At 48.6% G+C, this 15817-nt stretch overlaps 1 long non-coding RNA gene across 1 annotated transcript; it reads left to right on the top strand.

Annotated features, from left to right (window-relative positions):
• Window positions 1-367: 367 nt before the first annotated feature.
• Window positions 368-15223, top strand: LOC117199424 (uncharacterized). Its single transcript, XR_004480650.2, has 4 exons — window positions 368-481; window positions 14247-14434; window positions 14689-14814; window positions 14949-15223. It is a non-coding gene; the product is annotated as an uncharacterized LOC117199424 (long non-coding RNA).
• The last annotated feature ends 594 nt before the right edge of the window (window positions 15224-15817 follow it).

Consider the following 15817-nt stretch of genomic DNA (forward strand, 5'->3'; position numbering starts at 1 on the left):
TTATCAGCAGGGGTAAGGGCCAAGCGGGGAGAGGCTCAGAGAGCTTTAGTTTCCAAGCTCTTCCCAGACTCCAAGCTCTCAGCGTTTCTCTTTACCTTCTAAGGGCTCGAGGCTCAGGCTGGGGGCAGGGTGGCGGGTAGGGTCTGGGAACCCAAACACATTTAATGGAGTAGAGTGGGAGTTACTAAATACAGCCCTGGGGTGGTGAGGGCTGCAGAATCTCGGGAGTAACCCTTCAGAGTTAAACTGCCCCTCCTCTTCCCTCCTCAACAGAAAGCCAGATCCCCGCAGCTCTATCTTTGCTCCTTAGTTATCTCAGCATTGGCTAACACTCTTCAATGTTTTTCCCTTTTACAGTTACCGCTGAGCCAGAGATCTCCATTGTGTATTTGTGCAGTGGCTTTTGGAACCCAAGTAAAGGACCTTTCATTTCGGGTGAAATTCCTCTTGGTAGAGTTGACCTATGCTGGTCTTTGGAGAGGTACGCAGTTTTCATTTCTGCTATCCCACCTATTTACCAATGGTCCGCGTTTCAGCCATTAGAAAGTGTGATAAGTCTGCTTTCTATATCTTCATTCAAGTTATTGATTTAAAAGATGTTGCCTGGGAGAGGGCTGAGGGCAGAGCCATCAGTCACACGAGTATAGATTGTCTTCTAGAACTGGACATCAATCCAGGGTCAGTATCCTTTGGATGTGGTTGTTAAACCAGCTACTAATCTCCCGTATTGTGGTCCTCTAATTTATAATCCACCGATGTATCCAGAAGGTTACCATGAGAAAAGAGATGTGCCTTTCTGAGATCCAGTACACTTGGTCCCCTGAATCTTTCTGATTTGCCATTCCAGTAACCCTTAAAGAAGGAAGTAAGGTTCATGCGATATTTTGCAGTAGACAAGAGATATATTATGAATGAAAGTCAAAACTACAGTTTTGTAAGGAGCAAGTGTTTCTTGCCAGGAAGAAGTAAGTGGTACATGTTTCAAACATGCCAGGGAGCTGGGTCTATAAAAGAGAACTGACCAAGGGAAGAAATGGGAACCTAAGAGGATTTGAGTTAATCAAAAGCAGGGACTGTGACAGCAGTTTGTGGAAAAGGCACCCGTTTCGGCGATCTCTGGGGGCTCCTGTGACTGCAAGAGCAGGTCTTGCACTAGAACCAAGATTTTCCCCTGGAGAACCAGCCACAAGGCCTTGATTTTCTAGATCTAGAAACTCCAGGCAAGTTCTGAACACCCCAGGCTGAGACTCCATGCCTTTGCTAATGCTGTTCCCTGTGGGAGCCGTCTCCTTGTGTCTCTACCTGGTCAACATCTCATCCTCCATTTCCGTTGCAAGTCTTACGTACTCTAACAAGTCTTGCCTGCCTCTTCCCCATGTCTCATTCCAGGTAGAACTACTTCTCCCACTGAGACTTTTTGTTCCCTGTCTAGATGTTCCCAGAATACATTTGCACTGAGAACACTTGATTGTACAGAGGAAAGAACACAGGCTTTGAAGTCCAGTAGAGTTAGATTTTAGCTCTGACTTTGCATCTTATTTTAACCTCTGTAAGTTGCAGTTTCCTCATCTGTAAAGTTGGGACAAGAATAAATACTCAACAGGACTGGTGTGAGGATTCAGTAGATAATGAGCACAAAGCACTGTATTAGCTATCTGCTGCTGCATAACAAATTACCCCAAATTTAGTGGCTTAAACCAATAATAAACACTATCTCACACAGTTTCTGCGGGTCAGGAATTTGGGAATGGCTTGGCTGAGTGACTCTGGCTTGATGTTTCTTATGAGGTTGCAGTCGTCTGAAGGCTTGTTTTAAGTTGGAGGCTCTGTTTCCAAGATGGCTGTTGGCAGAAGATTTCAGCTGCTCACTAGTTATTGGTGGGAGGCCTCAGTTCTTCTCCACATGGACCTCCCCATAGGGCTTCTTGAATGTCTTTACTATACGGCAGCTGATTCTCTCTAGGGTGACTGATACGAGATGGAAGATGCAATAGCACTTACGGCCTAGCCTCAGAAGTCACACACCATTTTTTCTATGAATTCTATCAGTTACACATGTCAGTCCTGCTCAGTGTAGAAGGGGAGTACACAAGGACATGAATACCAGGAGGTGAGGATCTTTCGGGGCAATCCTGGAGGCTGGCTGTCGCAAGTACCCAGCCTCATGTTTGTCGAAAGCATATCATATCATAAGGTGGAAACAAAGTATCCACTGACAGATTGATGGATAAAGAAATGTGATATATCTATGTATATATATAAAATGGAATATTATTCAGCCTTACATATAACATACACATATAATGGAGTATTATACAGTCTTAAAAAAGAAGGAAATCATGCCATCTGAAACAACATACATGAACCTGAAGGACATTATGCTAAGTAAAATAAGCCAGACACAGACAAATATTGCATGATCTCACTTATATGTGGAATCTAAAAATAAAAAAGTTGAACTCATGGTAACAGAGAGTAGAATGGTGGTTACCAGAGGCTAGGGAGTTGGGGAACAGTGGAGATATTGATCAAAGTATACAGACTTTCAGTTATGAGCAAGTTCTGGAAACCTAATGTAAAGCATGGTGACTGTAGTTAATAGTAATGCAGTATATACTTGAAATTTGCTAGGAGAATAAATCTCAAGTGTTCTCACTACACACGCACATAAAATGTTTAACTATGGGAGGTGATGGATACATTAGCTAGTTTGATTGTGGTAATCATTTCACAAATCATACATATATCAAAGCATCACATTGTATACTTTAAATATAGACAATTTTTATTTGTCAAAAATAAATTTTAAAAAATTAAAAAAAAAAGCCTATGGTAAGGGTTCAATAAATAGTAGCTGCTATTGTTATTAATTCACACATCTGCATTCTCTACTAGAAAAGAAACCCGTTGAAGGTAGTCACCATGTCTTGACTGTTCGTATCCCAGGTGCCTAGAGTAGTGTCAAGACTATTGGTAGGCCCATACTAAATGCTGGTGGAGAAGACCTGAATGAAGTCTTGGAGAGAGTTTGTCTAGCGGCAGGCTCAGAGCGACTGGAGAGAGTTCACACTCAGATTCTGTAACAGCCATGTACCTGGAATTACCAACCTGTATAGAATCAAGATGAGATGGTTCCTCACACTTTGATGCTTGAGTACCAAAGATGTTTGATACCTTAGCAGCAGGTAGGGCAGGCGAAGTTCTTATGATGCTCTTCGGAAAAGAGGTCCTGATCAGGAATTTGGTGTGGAGAAATGGCCCATCCCCAAGTGAACCCACTGCTGTTTAATTCCCCAGGCTAAGGCAGACATGGGAACCTCTTGATATTTTTGTCATACTCAAATTCCTATCTTGATGACTCCTGTGTCCTTCAACCAGGCAGAACAATCTCCCTTTCTAGGAGATCTGGTGCACATTTCTTAGCGTTAATTAAAAGGTGCACAGAGAGTTTCATGTCAGAGACCTGCCCTGCATCTCCTTCCCTCCCAGCAGCAGAGTCTGTGAGGTAATTGATGCTCTGGGCAATATTGAGTTTCCAGACATGTAGCTCAAATTGTAAGCCTTGCTCCCATCCCCTGGGCTTGAAAGTGCACCGATTGTCCTTTTTGCACAGACAGAGCCATCTGTCTCTGCTGGTGCTATGTTTGTTTGCCCCATTTTCCAATAAGAAGCCACTCCCGCAGGGCTGCACCTCCAGGAGCCTCGGACACAATGACCTGTGGAAGGGCAGGTATCTTTGCAGAGATTTCCCATGTAGATCACATTCCCACTTGCCCGAGGTCCCATTTCTCCCCAGTTCCTTGAAATCGCAAACGAGTGGCTTTAATGGGCTCTTTTCTCCCTTCTTTAAGCTATGGTGAGAGTGGCAAGAAGAGGGAAACTCTTTTTCCATTGGAGTGTAAAGAACTTGGTTGCACTGATCAATATGTTGCCCCCAGATAATAAAAAGAAGATTGAGACATGAACATAGACACACCATGGGAGACAGATGATACTTGCATTACATCTAAATCAAACCAGGTCACTCTATGGGACTCTGAAAGGAAATTAAAAATGCCTATTGATTGAAATAAAAAATTCCATAATTGGGTCTGATATTTCGTATCAGGAACTGCTGTAATCCCAGGCAACTGCACTCGGGAATGACCCCCATCTTGAACGAGCTTCTTTTCATGGTATTCATTTCACTTTCCATTAGGATTTAACCAGAAAGAACATTTTTGGTAGAGAATTGAGAGCATTGAGAAATATGGCCAGTGGGGAGTTGGAGACTCGTGCATATGAGGAATTCTTTGGGTATAGGATCAAGGCAATGTGACTCTGTTGGTTTTCAATTTCCCCCTCTGCGTAGCTGTGGAAAGAATGTGTCATTCCTGGTAGAAAACCCTGCCAAAGTATTTCCTTGGAGATAAAAACATAGAATAAGAGTTTTAAGAAACAATTTGGGGGAGTCAAAAGAATGTTAATGATATGGTTGATTAAATTATAAAAGAAGTTGAAAATAAAATAAGTACTTATGACCAGTTAAAATATTTGAAAAGATACTGAAGGAAAATTTTAAGTTTTCAGAGGAGAACCAGGGATTACAGCAGAGAGAACCCAAAAGGGGACAGCATGGAAACAAAATTGAGGAAGCAGGACTTTTAACCAGTGATTATTAGAAAGACAACAACAACAACAGGTATTGATTCTTTTAAAAAAACCAATTATGGTTCTAGGAAAAGGGACCCAAAACCATCCATCAGCCTTGGGAAGACTGTACTAGGTTGGATAAGCTGTGATGTTTATGGATAGTATCTTATTTCCTCTGTGATTAAAAACACTGTTTTTTGGATCATTGCATTCAGTCGACAATCATTTATTGAGCAGATACTATATGCCACTGCTTGGCATATCGGTATGCAATAAATATATTTAAAAAGTCCTTACAAGTAGGATTGAGTACGTATAATTATTATACCCATTTTATAGGTGAAGGAATTGAAACCCACATGGGTTAAGCACTTGCTGAGTGCCACAGGTAGGAAGCAGTGGGGCATAGATTTGAACCTAGGAAGTCCTGTAAACCACTACATAATACCGCTCTTTGATAAATACACAAGACAGAAAGTGGAAAGCACTCCATGGGTGATGAAACCAACTGCAGTCAAAGTTCTAACCTCTGGCAAAGGAAGGGAATGGTAGGAGGGGCTCCCTGGAGGGGTAGCATTTGAGTAGTGTCTTAAGTGTCGGTGAGATTTTCTAAGTGAGCACAGGGGGAAGCATCTTCAAGATGGAAGGGCTGACATGAACCAGCGCTCAGAACTGGAAAAGTGAAAGGTGTATTGGAGACGTTTACGATGCCAGTATGTTGGGACAGCAGTCCTCCATGGTGGCAGCAGGTTAGCTGGAGTGAGCTGGAAGCAGTCAGGAGTAGGGCTTCTCGTACTGTCATGGGCACATGGGTGACCTGGGGGTCTTGGTACAATGCAGCTTCTGCTCCAGTAGTCTGTGGCACTAGCCCCCGGGCATGCCCAGGCAGCTGGTCTTGGATCACACTGGGCATCTGGGCTCTTGAGGGCCTTGCTTTCCTGGGCCAGGGCTGCACAGATGGATTCTAAGCAGGAAAATCAGGCTTTAGAAAGACATTTGGAGGGCGCTTGGGCTTGGGTTTCTTTAGCTCCTAACTTGCAACCCTCAAAGCTCAGAACACTGATTTAGTTGGGGTTCGGGCAGGAAAACAGAAACCACCCTGGCTAGTTTTTTTTTTTTTTTTGCGGAGCACAGGCTCAGCGGCCATGGCTCACAGGCCCAGCCACTCCGAGGCATGTGGGATCTTCCCAGACTGGGGCACGAACCCGTGTCCCCTGCATCCGCAGGCGGACTCTCAACCACTGCGCCACCAGGGAAGCCCCACCCTGCCTTGTTTAACAGGACTAATCTCACCCTTGGTTTCCAATTGTCACTTATTTACCAGAGCTGCCTAGAAACTTTTCCTCCTCTCCTTCAGGATTGGACAGAGCTAGGTCTGTCCTATTCTCTAGGGGTCCAAAAAGGAGATGAGATGTTGGCTTGACCTTGGGTCATCCTTGTGGGCCTGTCCAGCTAAAGGCTGGGTCCTGTCACCCAGCACATTCTGGATCACTTTACCACAACCAGTAGATCTGCTCAGGGAAGGGAAAATGCTGCTAATATCAGCCTGAAGAAAAAACATCAGGAAATTAAATCTGTGGCTTTAAAAAATCCCACACTGCTTTCTGGCTCTGCTCCCTCTCTCAACCTCTCCCTCTTCCTGGGGGCCTCCTTCCGGCCTCCTTCCCTCCCTATCAGGTCCTCCCACCCTCTGTCCCCTCCCCCAGCCTCTCCTTCTCCCTTCCTTCCTTTCTTTCTCATCCCACAAGACCTCCAGCTTTCCTTCTTTCTTCTCACTGGGCTTCTCCTTTGTGGCTTCAGGCTTCCCTTCTGGTCTCCAGGCCTCCAGCCTTTCCTCAGCTCCACGGAAGCATCTGTCTGTCTCCTTTTCGCTTCCCATCAGGGAATCCGAAATGTTGAATAGGCCCTTCAGACCAGGCCCTGAAGGGGACTTGGCTGGGGCACCCGGCGAGAGGGGAGGTGTGCCAGGGACCTGCTGGGGCCATACAGAAGCCCATTGATAGGCAGCCCCTCGACACAGACAACCCAGCGCCGCCGCCATGGCTCCAGGCGGAGAAAAGTGTCCCTGGAGGCAGTGGTCAACATCCCCGACCATCGTGAATGACCTCAGTGTCTCTGGCTGGGGGGGGGGGGGGACCTTCGCTCTGTACCTCCAAATCCTTCAGGACTATCAGCCCCACCATCGGTGTGAATATATTCATCTTGAAAATAATTTGTCAGTACATCTCCATCAGCGGTGCTGATTTCATTAATTGAAAGAATTAGCTCTTTGTGGCCAATGGAAGAATATGGAGCCAAAGCATACGGAACACTTTTCCCCAGTGACCCAGAGACCCTTGGACGAACTCCTGGGTGCCATGAAAATGGATCGTTTCGCAGAAAGAATATCATTGGATGTTTGTTTAACATCACTCTCGATCCCCCCAAAAGAACCTTCGAATCCTTCTCACATCTGGCTGCTTTTCTTCCTGTACTTTTGTGCAGAGCCAGGGCAGGGAGGAAACTTCATCAGTCCCAAAACAGCCAGCAGCAAAGTGTAAATTAAATGTGCAGAGAAGCCGGGCTCGGGGGAGTCTTACATCCTGGGGGTGGAGGAGTAAGAAGACTGTGTTCTCACCCCTACTCAGTATGGGCAGAACCGTTTCTGGACCCTGCATCTGCCACTAGGAGCTGTGTGACCTTAGGCAAGACACTTAACTCTTTGGGGCCTCGGTTTCCTAACTGGTAAAATGGGGGAATAAGCATATCCTCACAGGGCTGTTGGAGGATTAAAGGGGGTAATGCATGTACAGTGCATGGTACAGAGTAGATACTTGGTTGATGGTAGCTACAATTATTGTTGCTGGGGCCAAAATTAGAACAGAATTTCAGCTGTCCCTAGGTCTCAGAGACCTGCCTTTGCTAGTTGCATTCAGGGAGACAGATGGGCAGAAGTATATCCAATCGGGGGGGAAACAGATGGACAAAAAAGCATGATCAAGGGGATTGGATGGAAGGACAGGCCAATGGGATGATGGACAGGTGGGACATCTCATGGGGAAGGTAGATTTATGACAACTAAAAGGGGATACTTAGAAACGGTTGTCCTGTGGGAGGGACAGATAGATGAGGGTCCATCGGGGGAGACAGAGAGATGACAGGCCGAAGTGGAAGACAGATGGATGGCAATTTCATAGTGGAGTTGGGGGGAGGGTGGGCACCCCTATGACTGGGGAGAACAGATGGACAACATGCTGATGGTGGGGCCTGGGCTTCCTGTTTAGTCTCTATTCCTCAGGCCTGGACATCCTGAATTCAGAAGAACTCCAGGGGCTCTGTGGGCATTTGAGCAGTGGGGGTGTGTCACATGACCTGAGAAGACACTAAGCACTGGGGTCAGCTGGGCCTCTGTTCCTCCCACAGCCCCTCCCTGGGTGGCCCCGCAGATAAAGGCTCAGCCAGGATGGGAAGGGGAAGAGGCGGGGAGGGGGGAGGGGGGAGCAGGAGAGAGAAAACAGCGTTTTGAAAGAAAAGGGAAATAAAACTGGCTAAAAGTTTTATTTATTTAAAATAAAGGTTCAGTTATGCTCGACTGTAAACATGCCGGCCCATCCCTCGCTCCCTCCCTCTCCTCCTGGCAGAGGGCTTGGACCACACAGCAAGCTGGGGGCAGGAGGCAGAGAGAAGGCCAGAGCAGGCCGCGGGGAGGGGTGGCACTAGGGTACCCCAGGTGTGGGGAGGGGAGAGGGACCTAGGAGCTCAGTGACCTGCTGAGCACAGCTGGGCTCCCCTGGTCCGAGACCCGCTGGCTGTCAGCTCCCAGCCCCCCGGCACACAAACCCCGACTAGTCCCAAAGGCTTTGGCTCCACACGCAGAGGGCAAACAGTGGGCACAGCGATGCGGGTGGCATAGCTGCGCACGCGGACACACATAGGTGTGCAGGTCTTTCTCTCACCTGCCTCTCTGTTTCTCTGTTTGTCAGAGATAGACGGCAGGGTCCTAGAGGAGGTGGCAGAACTCCAGCCGTGAGTCACATTTTCTTCCTTTCTTTTTTTTTTGCGGTACGCAGGCCTCTCACTGCTGTGACCTCTCCCGTTGTGGAGCACAGGCTCCGGATGCACAGGCCCAGCGGCCATGGCTCATGGGCCCAGCCGCTCCGCGTCATGTGGGATCTTCCTGGACCGGGGCATGAAGCCGTGTCCCCTGCATCGGCAGGTGGACTCTCAACCACTGCGCCACCAGGGAAGCCCCCACATTTTCTTTTTTGAACTCCAAACCCTTACCTGCCTTTTGTCCTCTTTCTTTCCACCTGACATCCTTCCGTGGTTTTCAGGGACTGAGTCAGTTTGGGTGGCCTGTGAGACTCTGGGAGCTCCCTGGAGAAGGGAGCAGTGTGGATGGAGAAGAATCTGGAGTCGCGACAGGCGTGGGGGGCCCCTGCCTTGCAGATCCTTGATGGAGACCTTGCGGGGGTCGCCGCTGGTGGCGGCACTGGCCGGGGAAGGGCTGTGGTATGCAGCAGGGTCCGAAGGGAACAGGCAGGAAATGTTTGTGATAAGACACTTCTCCTGTGCAAGCCCCCCCTCATTTCCAGAGGGCTGCGGGATAAGGTCAGGGAACTGCAGAAGTACCTGCTTCAAGAGCCAGCCCTCGGGACTGTGGCAGGAAGGGCAGCATTCGCGGGGGCCCCTGGGGCCCAAAGACAGGCAGCGCCTGGGGATAAAAATACCCCTGGGAGCCCAGCCAGGGTTGCCTGCCTTTGGGATAGAAAGCTCAGTCAGACTTCAGTAAGGCCGCTGGCCTGGCCCCAGGGCATTTCATGCCCCAGGTTGGTCCCACCGGGGGTCACTCCTCACGGTTAACCAGTAAAGATGGGAAATGGAAGAGTGCGCTGAGGACCAGGCTAGAAGCTCCTAGAGGGAATCCAACCCAAGAGAGCCTTCTGCTGGGAGTAGGGGCTCAGGGATGCGGTCATGCAGCCGTTTACGAAGCTTGGTGCTCCCTGGGCTCCTCCTGTCTCCCGTCTGCTCCGGGCCCATTAACTAACTCTGCCATCTGCGGTTGACTTGGCCAGCTCGCAAAGGAGCGGGAAGTGCTGCAAAGGAGCCCACCACCCACGGGTGCTATTGTACCAGTGGCCCTTCTGAAGGATTAGCAGCTTCTGTCTGTCCCTGGGGGCTGCACTGTAAATGCCTGTGTAATGCTAATTTGTGGTTGGCAGGAGATTGATTGGGAAGGAGCTGAACAATGGCAAGAGGAGGCTGAGCTCGCTCCTACTTCAGGAGAACTTGGGCCTGTGTGTGGGTGTCTGTGCGTCTGCGTCTTCTAGGAGGAATGTGGCAACAAGGGCACAGAAAGGATGGTTCAAAGAGAGGAAGCCACCATCGGTCAGAGCGGGGTCTGCGGGGCACAAATTCAGGGAACTTTTTTTCGTGGGAGTAAGTGACATCCCATCACTTTTGCTGAATTCCATTTGTTGGAAGTGAGTCCCTAGGTCCAGTCCACACTTAAGGGGAAGGGGTTACACAGGAGGCAAGAATCAGTGAGAGCCAGTTGAGAAGCTGCGTGGGACCCTTAGAAAGATCTCAGCAAAGTGGCTGGTTTCTAGTCAGTGCTCAGGAAAATATATTGTTTCTTGGTCTAGTGAAATGGTCTGGGATGCATGTTAGTTTCCCCCCAGTGGCCCTGGCCCCTGCTGTCCCATCTTCAACCCTGTTGGAACTGCTGGGTGTTCCTGGAAGGTCTTCCCTCTAGCACTGTGAGGTTTGTGGCTGTCTTCTCTGGGTGTGGGCTGGCAGACAGGGGACAGATGCTAAGTCATATTCACACTATCTTCCTAACTGCCTCTTCATGAACATGTGTGGTCCTGCATTGTGGTCAGTGTACAGATATTTTAATTTCCTGCTCACCTGCTCAGTGGAGGATCCGATTTCTTCTTGCATTTATTTTTTTTTCTCCAGCAGCCTGTGGACAGGTATTTCTGTCTGACCATCTGGTAGCCATTCACCTTTATGGCGGCTTGAGAAAGGAATTAATTTCACCTGTTTTTTAGCTGTATCTGCCTCCTTTATCACCTCTTAAAATTCTTACAATGTTGGTCCTTCTGGTACCTAGGGGGCTCTTTAGATCCCCTAACTTTGTGCAACTGCATCTCCCTCTTCAGGTTAGCTTCTCATGCCTTTCTTTTTGTGCCAAGGGTTTAAACATTCTAGGTAAACTCCTACCTACGTCTGTACCTGTCCCCACCCACCACCCACTGAGAGTGATGGATTCAGCTTAACTAGACCAGACCTAAAGGAATCAGAAAACAATCAACTGAAAGAGAAAATCTGACCCCTGTCCCCATCTTGTCTCTTGACTGATTCCTAAGGCTTTCGGCCTAATTCTGGTGGGTGATTTGGGGACAGCAGTGTGTGGGAAGATAGAGGAAATTCCTGGGCAAGAGTGAGATGGGTGAAGCCTCTTCATCCTGCTTTGGTTTTGTATCCTGTGTCTCAAGGGCCTACCGCCTCCCCCAGGACTCCTAGAAGGTGGAGAAATCATGGATTGGTATCCCATTAACAGATGGGACATCAAGGGCTTCTGTTCAGGAGTCTTAGCTCAGCCAATCATGCTCTGTTGTATTTTTTGTCGGAAGGAGCACTGGGAAGGCAGGGGGCTATCTGACCATAGGATACAAACACTTATGATAAGCGTCAGAATATGCTTTTCCTGAAAATGGTGCTGCATGGAGTGAATGACTAATATCCTAGTCAGGATGAAGCCAACTATCTTCTGGGATCTTAAAACTTCTCCCAACATCACTCACATACTAGTTTCTAATTGGTTAATGGACGTGGTCACCATTTCTAGGACCTGTTGCTCTCATGGTCAAGAGTATGCATTCTGGTCAGATGGGCCTTGGTTTGAATCCCAGTTCCTTCACTTACTAGCTATGTGACCTTGCTCGCCTCTCAAAGTCTTAGTTTTCTCATCTGTAAAATGGGCATGTGATGGTTTCTATTCTCACAGGGTTGTTATGAGGATTACATACAGTAACACATGTAGGTGACTACATAGCATAGAGTGCCTGGCATAAGGAAGCACTCAAAGTCTATTATCAGTTTTATTATCTTGGCCCCCAGGACTTTCCAACAGTTGAAGCCTCCGTTTTTGGAACTTACCATCTCTGTTATATGTCTTACTTGATGGGGACTGTCTCTTTCCCCACCCCTCCCTTGAAGGTTGAGCATCTGATGACCCTTACATCTGTCTCTCTCCTGGACATTCTGTCTCTGGGACCTCGACTCCCCTCCATGCAACCCTCGCCCCACACTCCTTCCAGTGTGTGAATCAGACTCCAAGTCCTGTCAGCTTATCACTGTGAGGTGTCCTCTTGGGGCTGAGGGACAGTCCGGCTGGGAGGTCTCCCTCCTTATCATTGATGACCTTGTCGTGAACCTTACTGAGGCACTGAGGAGAAATGTAAAAAGTTCAGACAACTTGTTAGTTGTCAACCTGCTCACCACCCCCACCCGAAACTTAATGGAATTTAACGCACTTCCTAAAACACAGAAGTCAGTCAAAACCCTTTTTGTCTGTAGACGTAGAGTGAACCTTTCACGTGGCTGGGGAGCTGTGCTGAAGAAACCGCCCAGGAGGCCGGATGGGATGTCTGTGGTGGGTCGGATCTCTCAGTGTGAGAAGAGGTTAGATATAGGGGACAGGGAAGCATCCGTGTGGCCCGAGGCTCCACGGTGATCCCAGGCCGTATCCACAGCCGCTCCAGGCCAGAGGCCTCCTTCACTTCTACAGGAACCCTGGCAAAGCAGTGCTGCCCCGCAAAACTAGTCTGTCTCCTTTGGAAACTGGCACACTGGTTTCCATAGCAACAGGACTCCCCAGCTCTGTCCTCTCTGAACCCCATCTCAGAATCTTTTTGGCATGGATATCAAGGGGTGGTATAGTCTTTTCAGAGAGGATGAATCATCCCCATACTTGATCCAAAGGGAATCGGGCTTTCTAAGCCCACAGCTCTCATGCGATGTAAACAGTGGAGCTGAAGGCTAGGGTGTCAGGGTGTAGGGAGCTTGACGCTGCTCAGGAAAACAGGGATGCTGAGTCAGCTGATGGAGGCAGACTTTGATGAGTGTTGTGAATTATCGGTTTGGCATGGAACACGAAGTGGCTTTGTACCAAATCACTGGGTGGGGGCGGGGACAGGGCTGGTACCAGCAGGGACCTCAGCTGGCTTAGGTGGAGTGGTAGTGACTGGGAGCTCCTTCTCAGAGACCTGGACAGCTTGTTACAAAATCCTCCTGAGGAGGATGAAACTCATAAGCTGTCCCCTAAAGGGGGGTAGGAGGATCATTCATTTGTCTCAGTGGCTACTGTCCTGTCCATCAGGGTGGACAAGGCCTGTTGCTCAGATGGGACAACAGCAGTGAGGGTCTGGGGGTGGGAGAGTGAACTTCAGGTGGGTAGGAATGAAATATCTTCAGTTGGAGTGAAGATATTTTTCCTTTCTGATTATCCCAGAAGAGGACCCAGTTGACTGTGTGGTGGGTGATAGTGGCACTTTGTATGAAGGCTGGTGTAGTAGGAAGAGAATAGTGCTCATGAGCTCTGCAAGCTGGTTAGTTACCGGAGGAGCTGAAACTGACTTGGGGGAAGCTGATCACCCATATGGGTCTAATTTTCACCTGGGTTATTTCCCTGTTTCTTTTAGTACTTTTAACTAATAAAGGGAGAAGGATGAACAGATCTCCGCAGTTTTCATACTAGAAGATCCTGTTAATCTCTTCGTGATTTGAATAGGTGGATGAGATTCCTGATTTCCGTAATTATCTGTGCCTGGAGGTGTAGACAGGAAAGGATCACTGGAGGAGACTGGAAACGCGGTGCCCAGGAGTGGGGAGTGTACCTCAGGGGCCAGGGAAAGAACTTCCTTCTGACAGCCGGACACAGCCTTCTGTGTGGGTGAGAGGGGAAATAATCCCTTTTATCCTGGCTTTGGTTTGCTTAATTACCTCTTTAGCAGTACTGCGCATGGCTGCAACAGGTGTCAGGCTTCGTGACGCAGGTGCCGAGAGCTGGCCAAGATCCTTGCTCATTCCTGACCTGTATGGTTGGGTCTTCCGTACCGTGAGGTCTTGTTCCCAATTGCAGTCTCTTGTCCTGGGGATGAGAGATAAGGTATCATGTTCAGTTCTGATAAAAGACTGGAAGGGCAGTTTCTCCTTCTGAATCGAAAAAAAAAGAAGCTCCAGTGGAAGAATTGGGGTGGGAGGATGGGCGCAGGGGGTGGAGACCAAGGGAATTTGTCATTGCTTTGGAAAATTGTCCTGTGCATTTGCAAGTCACAGAAAGTTAGCAGAGAAGAAACAGCTGGGTTCTTTTCATCACCTTAGACCGCGTATTATCTTGAGATAATATGTACTACACTACACTTTGAGAGAGTGTAGAAACCTGGGAAGTGCATGATAGTGGGAGTTGGGACACTGGGATTTTAGACTGCCCCTGGCCAGTTGTGGACCCCCGGGGTAGCTGCTGGGGCTCTCTGGATCTCTCCAGTTCTCTCCTCCATTGGTGTGGGCAGGGAGGGTTGGTGGACCGGGATGAGGTAGTCTCCAGCCTATGACTCACTGGCCCACAGCATGACCACATCTCAGACCCGGAACCAAAGATGCTGATTGCTCTCAGCAGCCTGCACTCTCCCCTCCCGGGCCTCCCCAGCAGGTTATCATGCTGACTCAAGGAACACAACCCCCATCTGGATGCAGTCCAAACGCCAGATGTGCCCCCGATTAGTGTCGGTCTGGGGAATGTTTCCACGACTGAAAGGTCAGTGTCGGCTGGAAGTGCCCAGAGTGGGCGTCTGCCCCCCACCCATGTCAGCTGCAAGGGCTGAGCCTTGCATTATCTCACTGGCCCGGGAACTCAGCTGGGGCGGCATGGGGGCGGGGGCCAGCCAAGTTCAGAAGGGCCTTGTTTTACTCGCCTTCCTTCTCTGATTTTCCACTTGGAAGAGACTCCAGGGGTGTGCAAAGAGGGAAGTCCTGCTGGTGTGTAACTGAAAACACTTTGTTCTCCTTTAGATCTGCAATGGGCTCCTGTCTAGTCTGATTTTCTTATGGCAGCCGTCACCTCCACTATGGAAAGAAAAATGAACGATAATGTTGTGATGGGCCGGGCTGCCATGTTTCAGCCTATTTACAGGTCATGTTAAGTATCGCTTCTACACTTCAGATGGGCTTTCATGTTTAATTTCATTCGGGTAGGGCTATGCTCGGCTTTCCTCTAGGTAGCAATGAAAATTAAACACAATTGAGTTTGATGTGTACCTTATTGATTCCAGACCCATTTCAGTAGACTGTGACACTTCAGTGACCTGCAAATTCTACACATTAGAGTTCAGATTTTACACAAACGCCGTACACCCAAGACGTGGACGGGGCGTTTCTACCAGCAACACCCAACTCCCAACAAAAGACACAGGCTCTGTCAGAGGATGAAAACTACTAATGAAGATGCATTCCAGATGATATGTTGGATCATCCCCTAGGAAAAAAAATGATTCATGAATAATTTCATGGCAATCACACCAAAAAAAGAGAGTAATAATTTCCTCAATTCCACGTCGTCCTTTTTGGTTCCTCTGTAAGCAACGTCTTATCCCACAGTTGCCACAATTTCATTTCAAAAGGATGAGGAAGGAAGGAGAGGGGAGAGGTCGTGTGTTAACCTGGCTTGGGAAGTACCAAGTAATGATAGCTGCTCAGCACCTTGTCAGAGCGCAGAGTTTCTCTTCTTTGGGTGTGACTGTGAGGGTGAAGCACACGCATCTGTGGCCCATAGCTCCTCTAGCAGAGGCATCCTTAGAGAAGGCCACTTGAGCAAAAGGAACAATTGGTAACAGAGCAAGCCTGGCTGGGCCGGTTCTGACCAGTCCCTGGTTTCAGGGTGTTGGGTCAATCATTTCTCTTTTGCAACTGAGCTGGGAATTAGAGGCTCTATTCAGCCCGAAGTGGGCGAAAGGGAATTTTTACCAGAGGGCATGGCCTTCTGAGGCAAGAGAAAAAAAGTGTCTTCCCTGGGGCAGGGAACAGAGGGGAGTCAGAGCGGCTTGTGGAGAGTGGTCACAGGGCCACTTGTAACATGACCCCTAGATGCTGGTCTCCAGCCAACGTTCTCAACCTTGGCTGCACGTAGAGTCCCCTGGGAGGC

Source organism: Orcinus orca, chromosome 13, assembly GCF_937001465.1.
Source record: "Orcinus orca chromosome 13, mOrcOrc1.1, whole genome shotgun sequence".
Taxonomy (NCBI): domain Eukaryota; kingdom Metazoa; phylum Chordata; class Mammalia; order Artiodactyla; family Delphinidae; genus Orcinus; species Orcinus orca.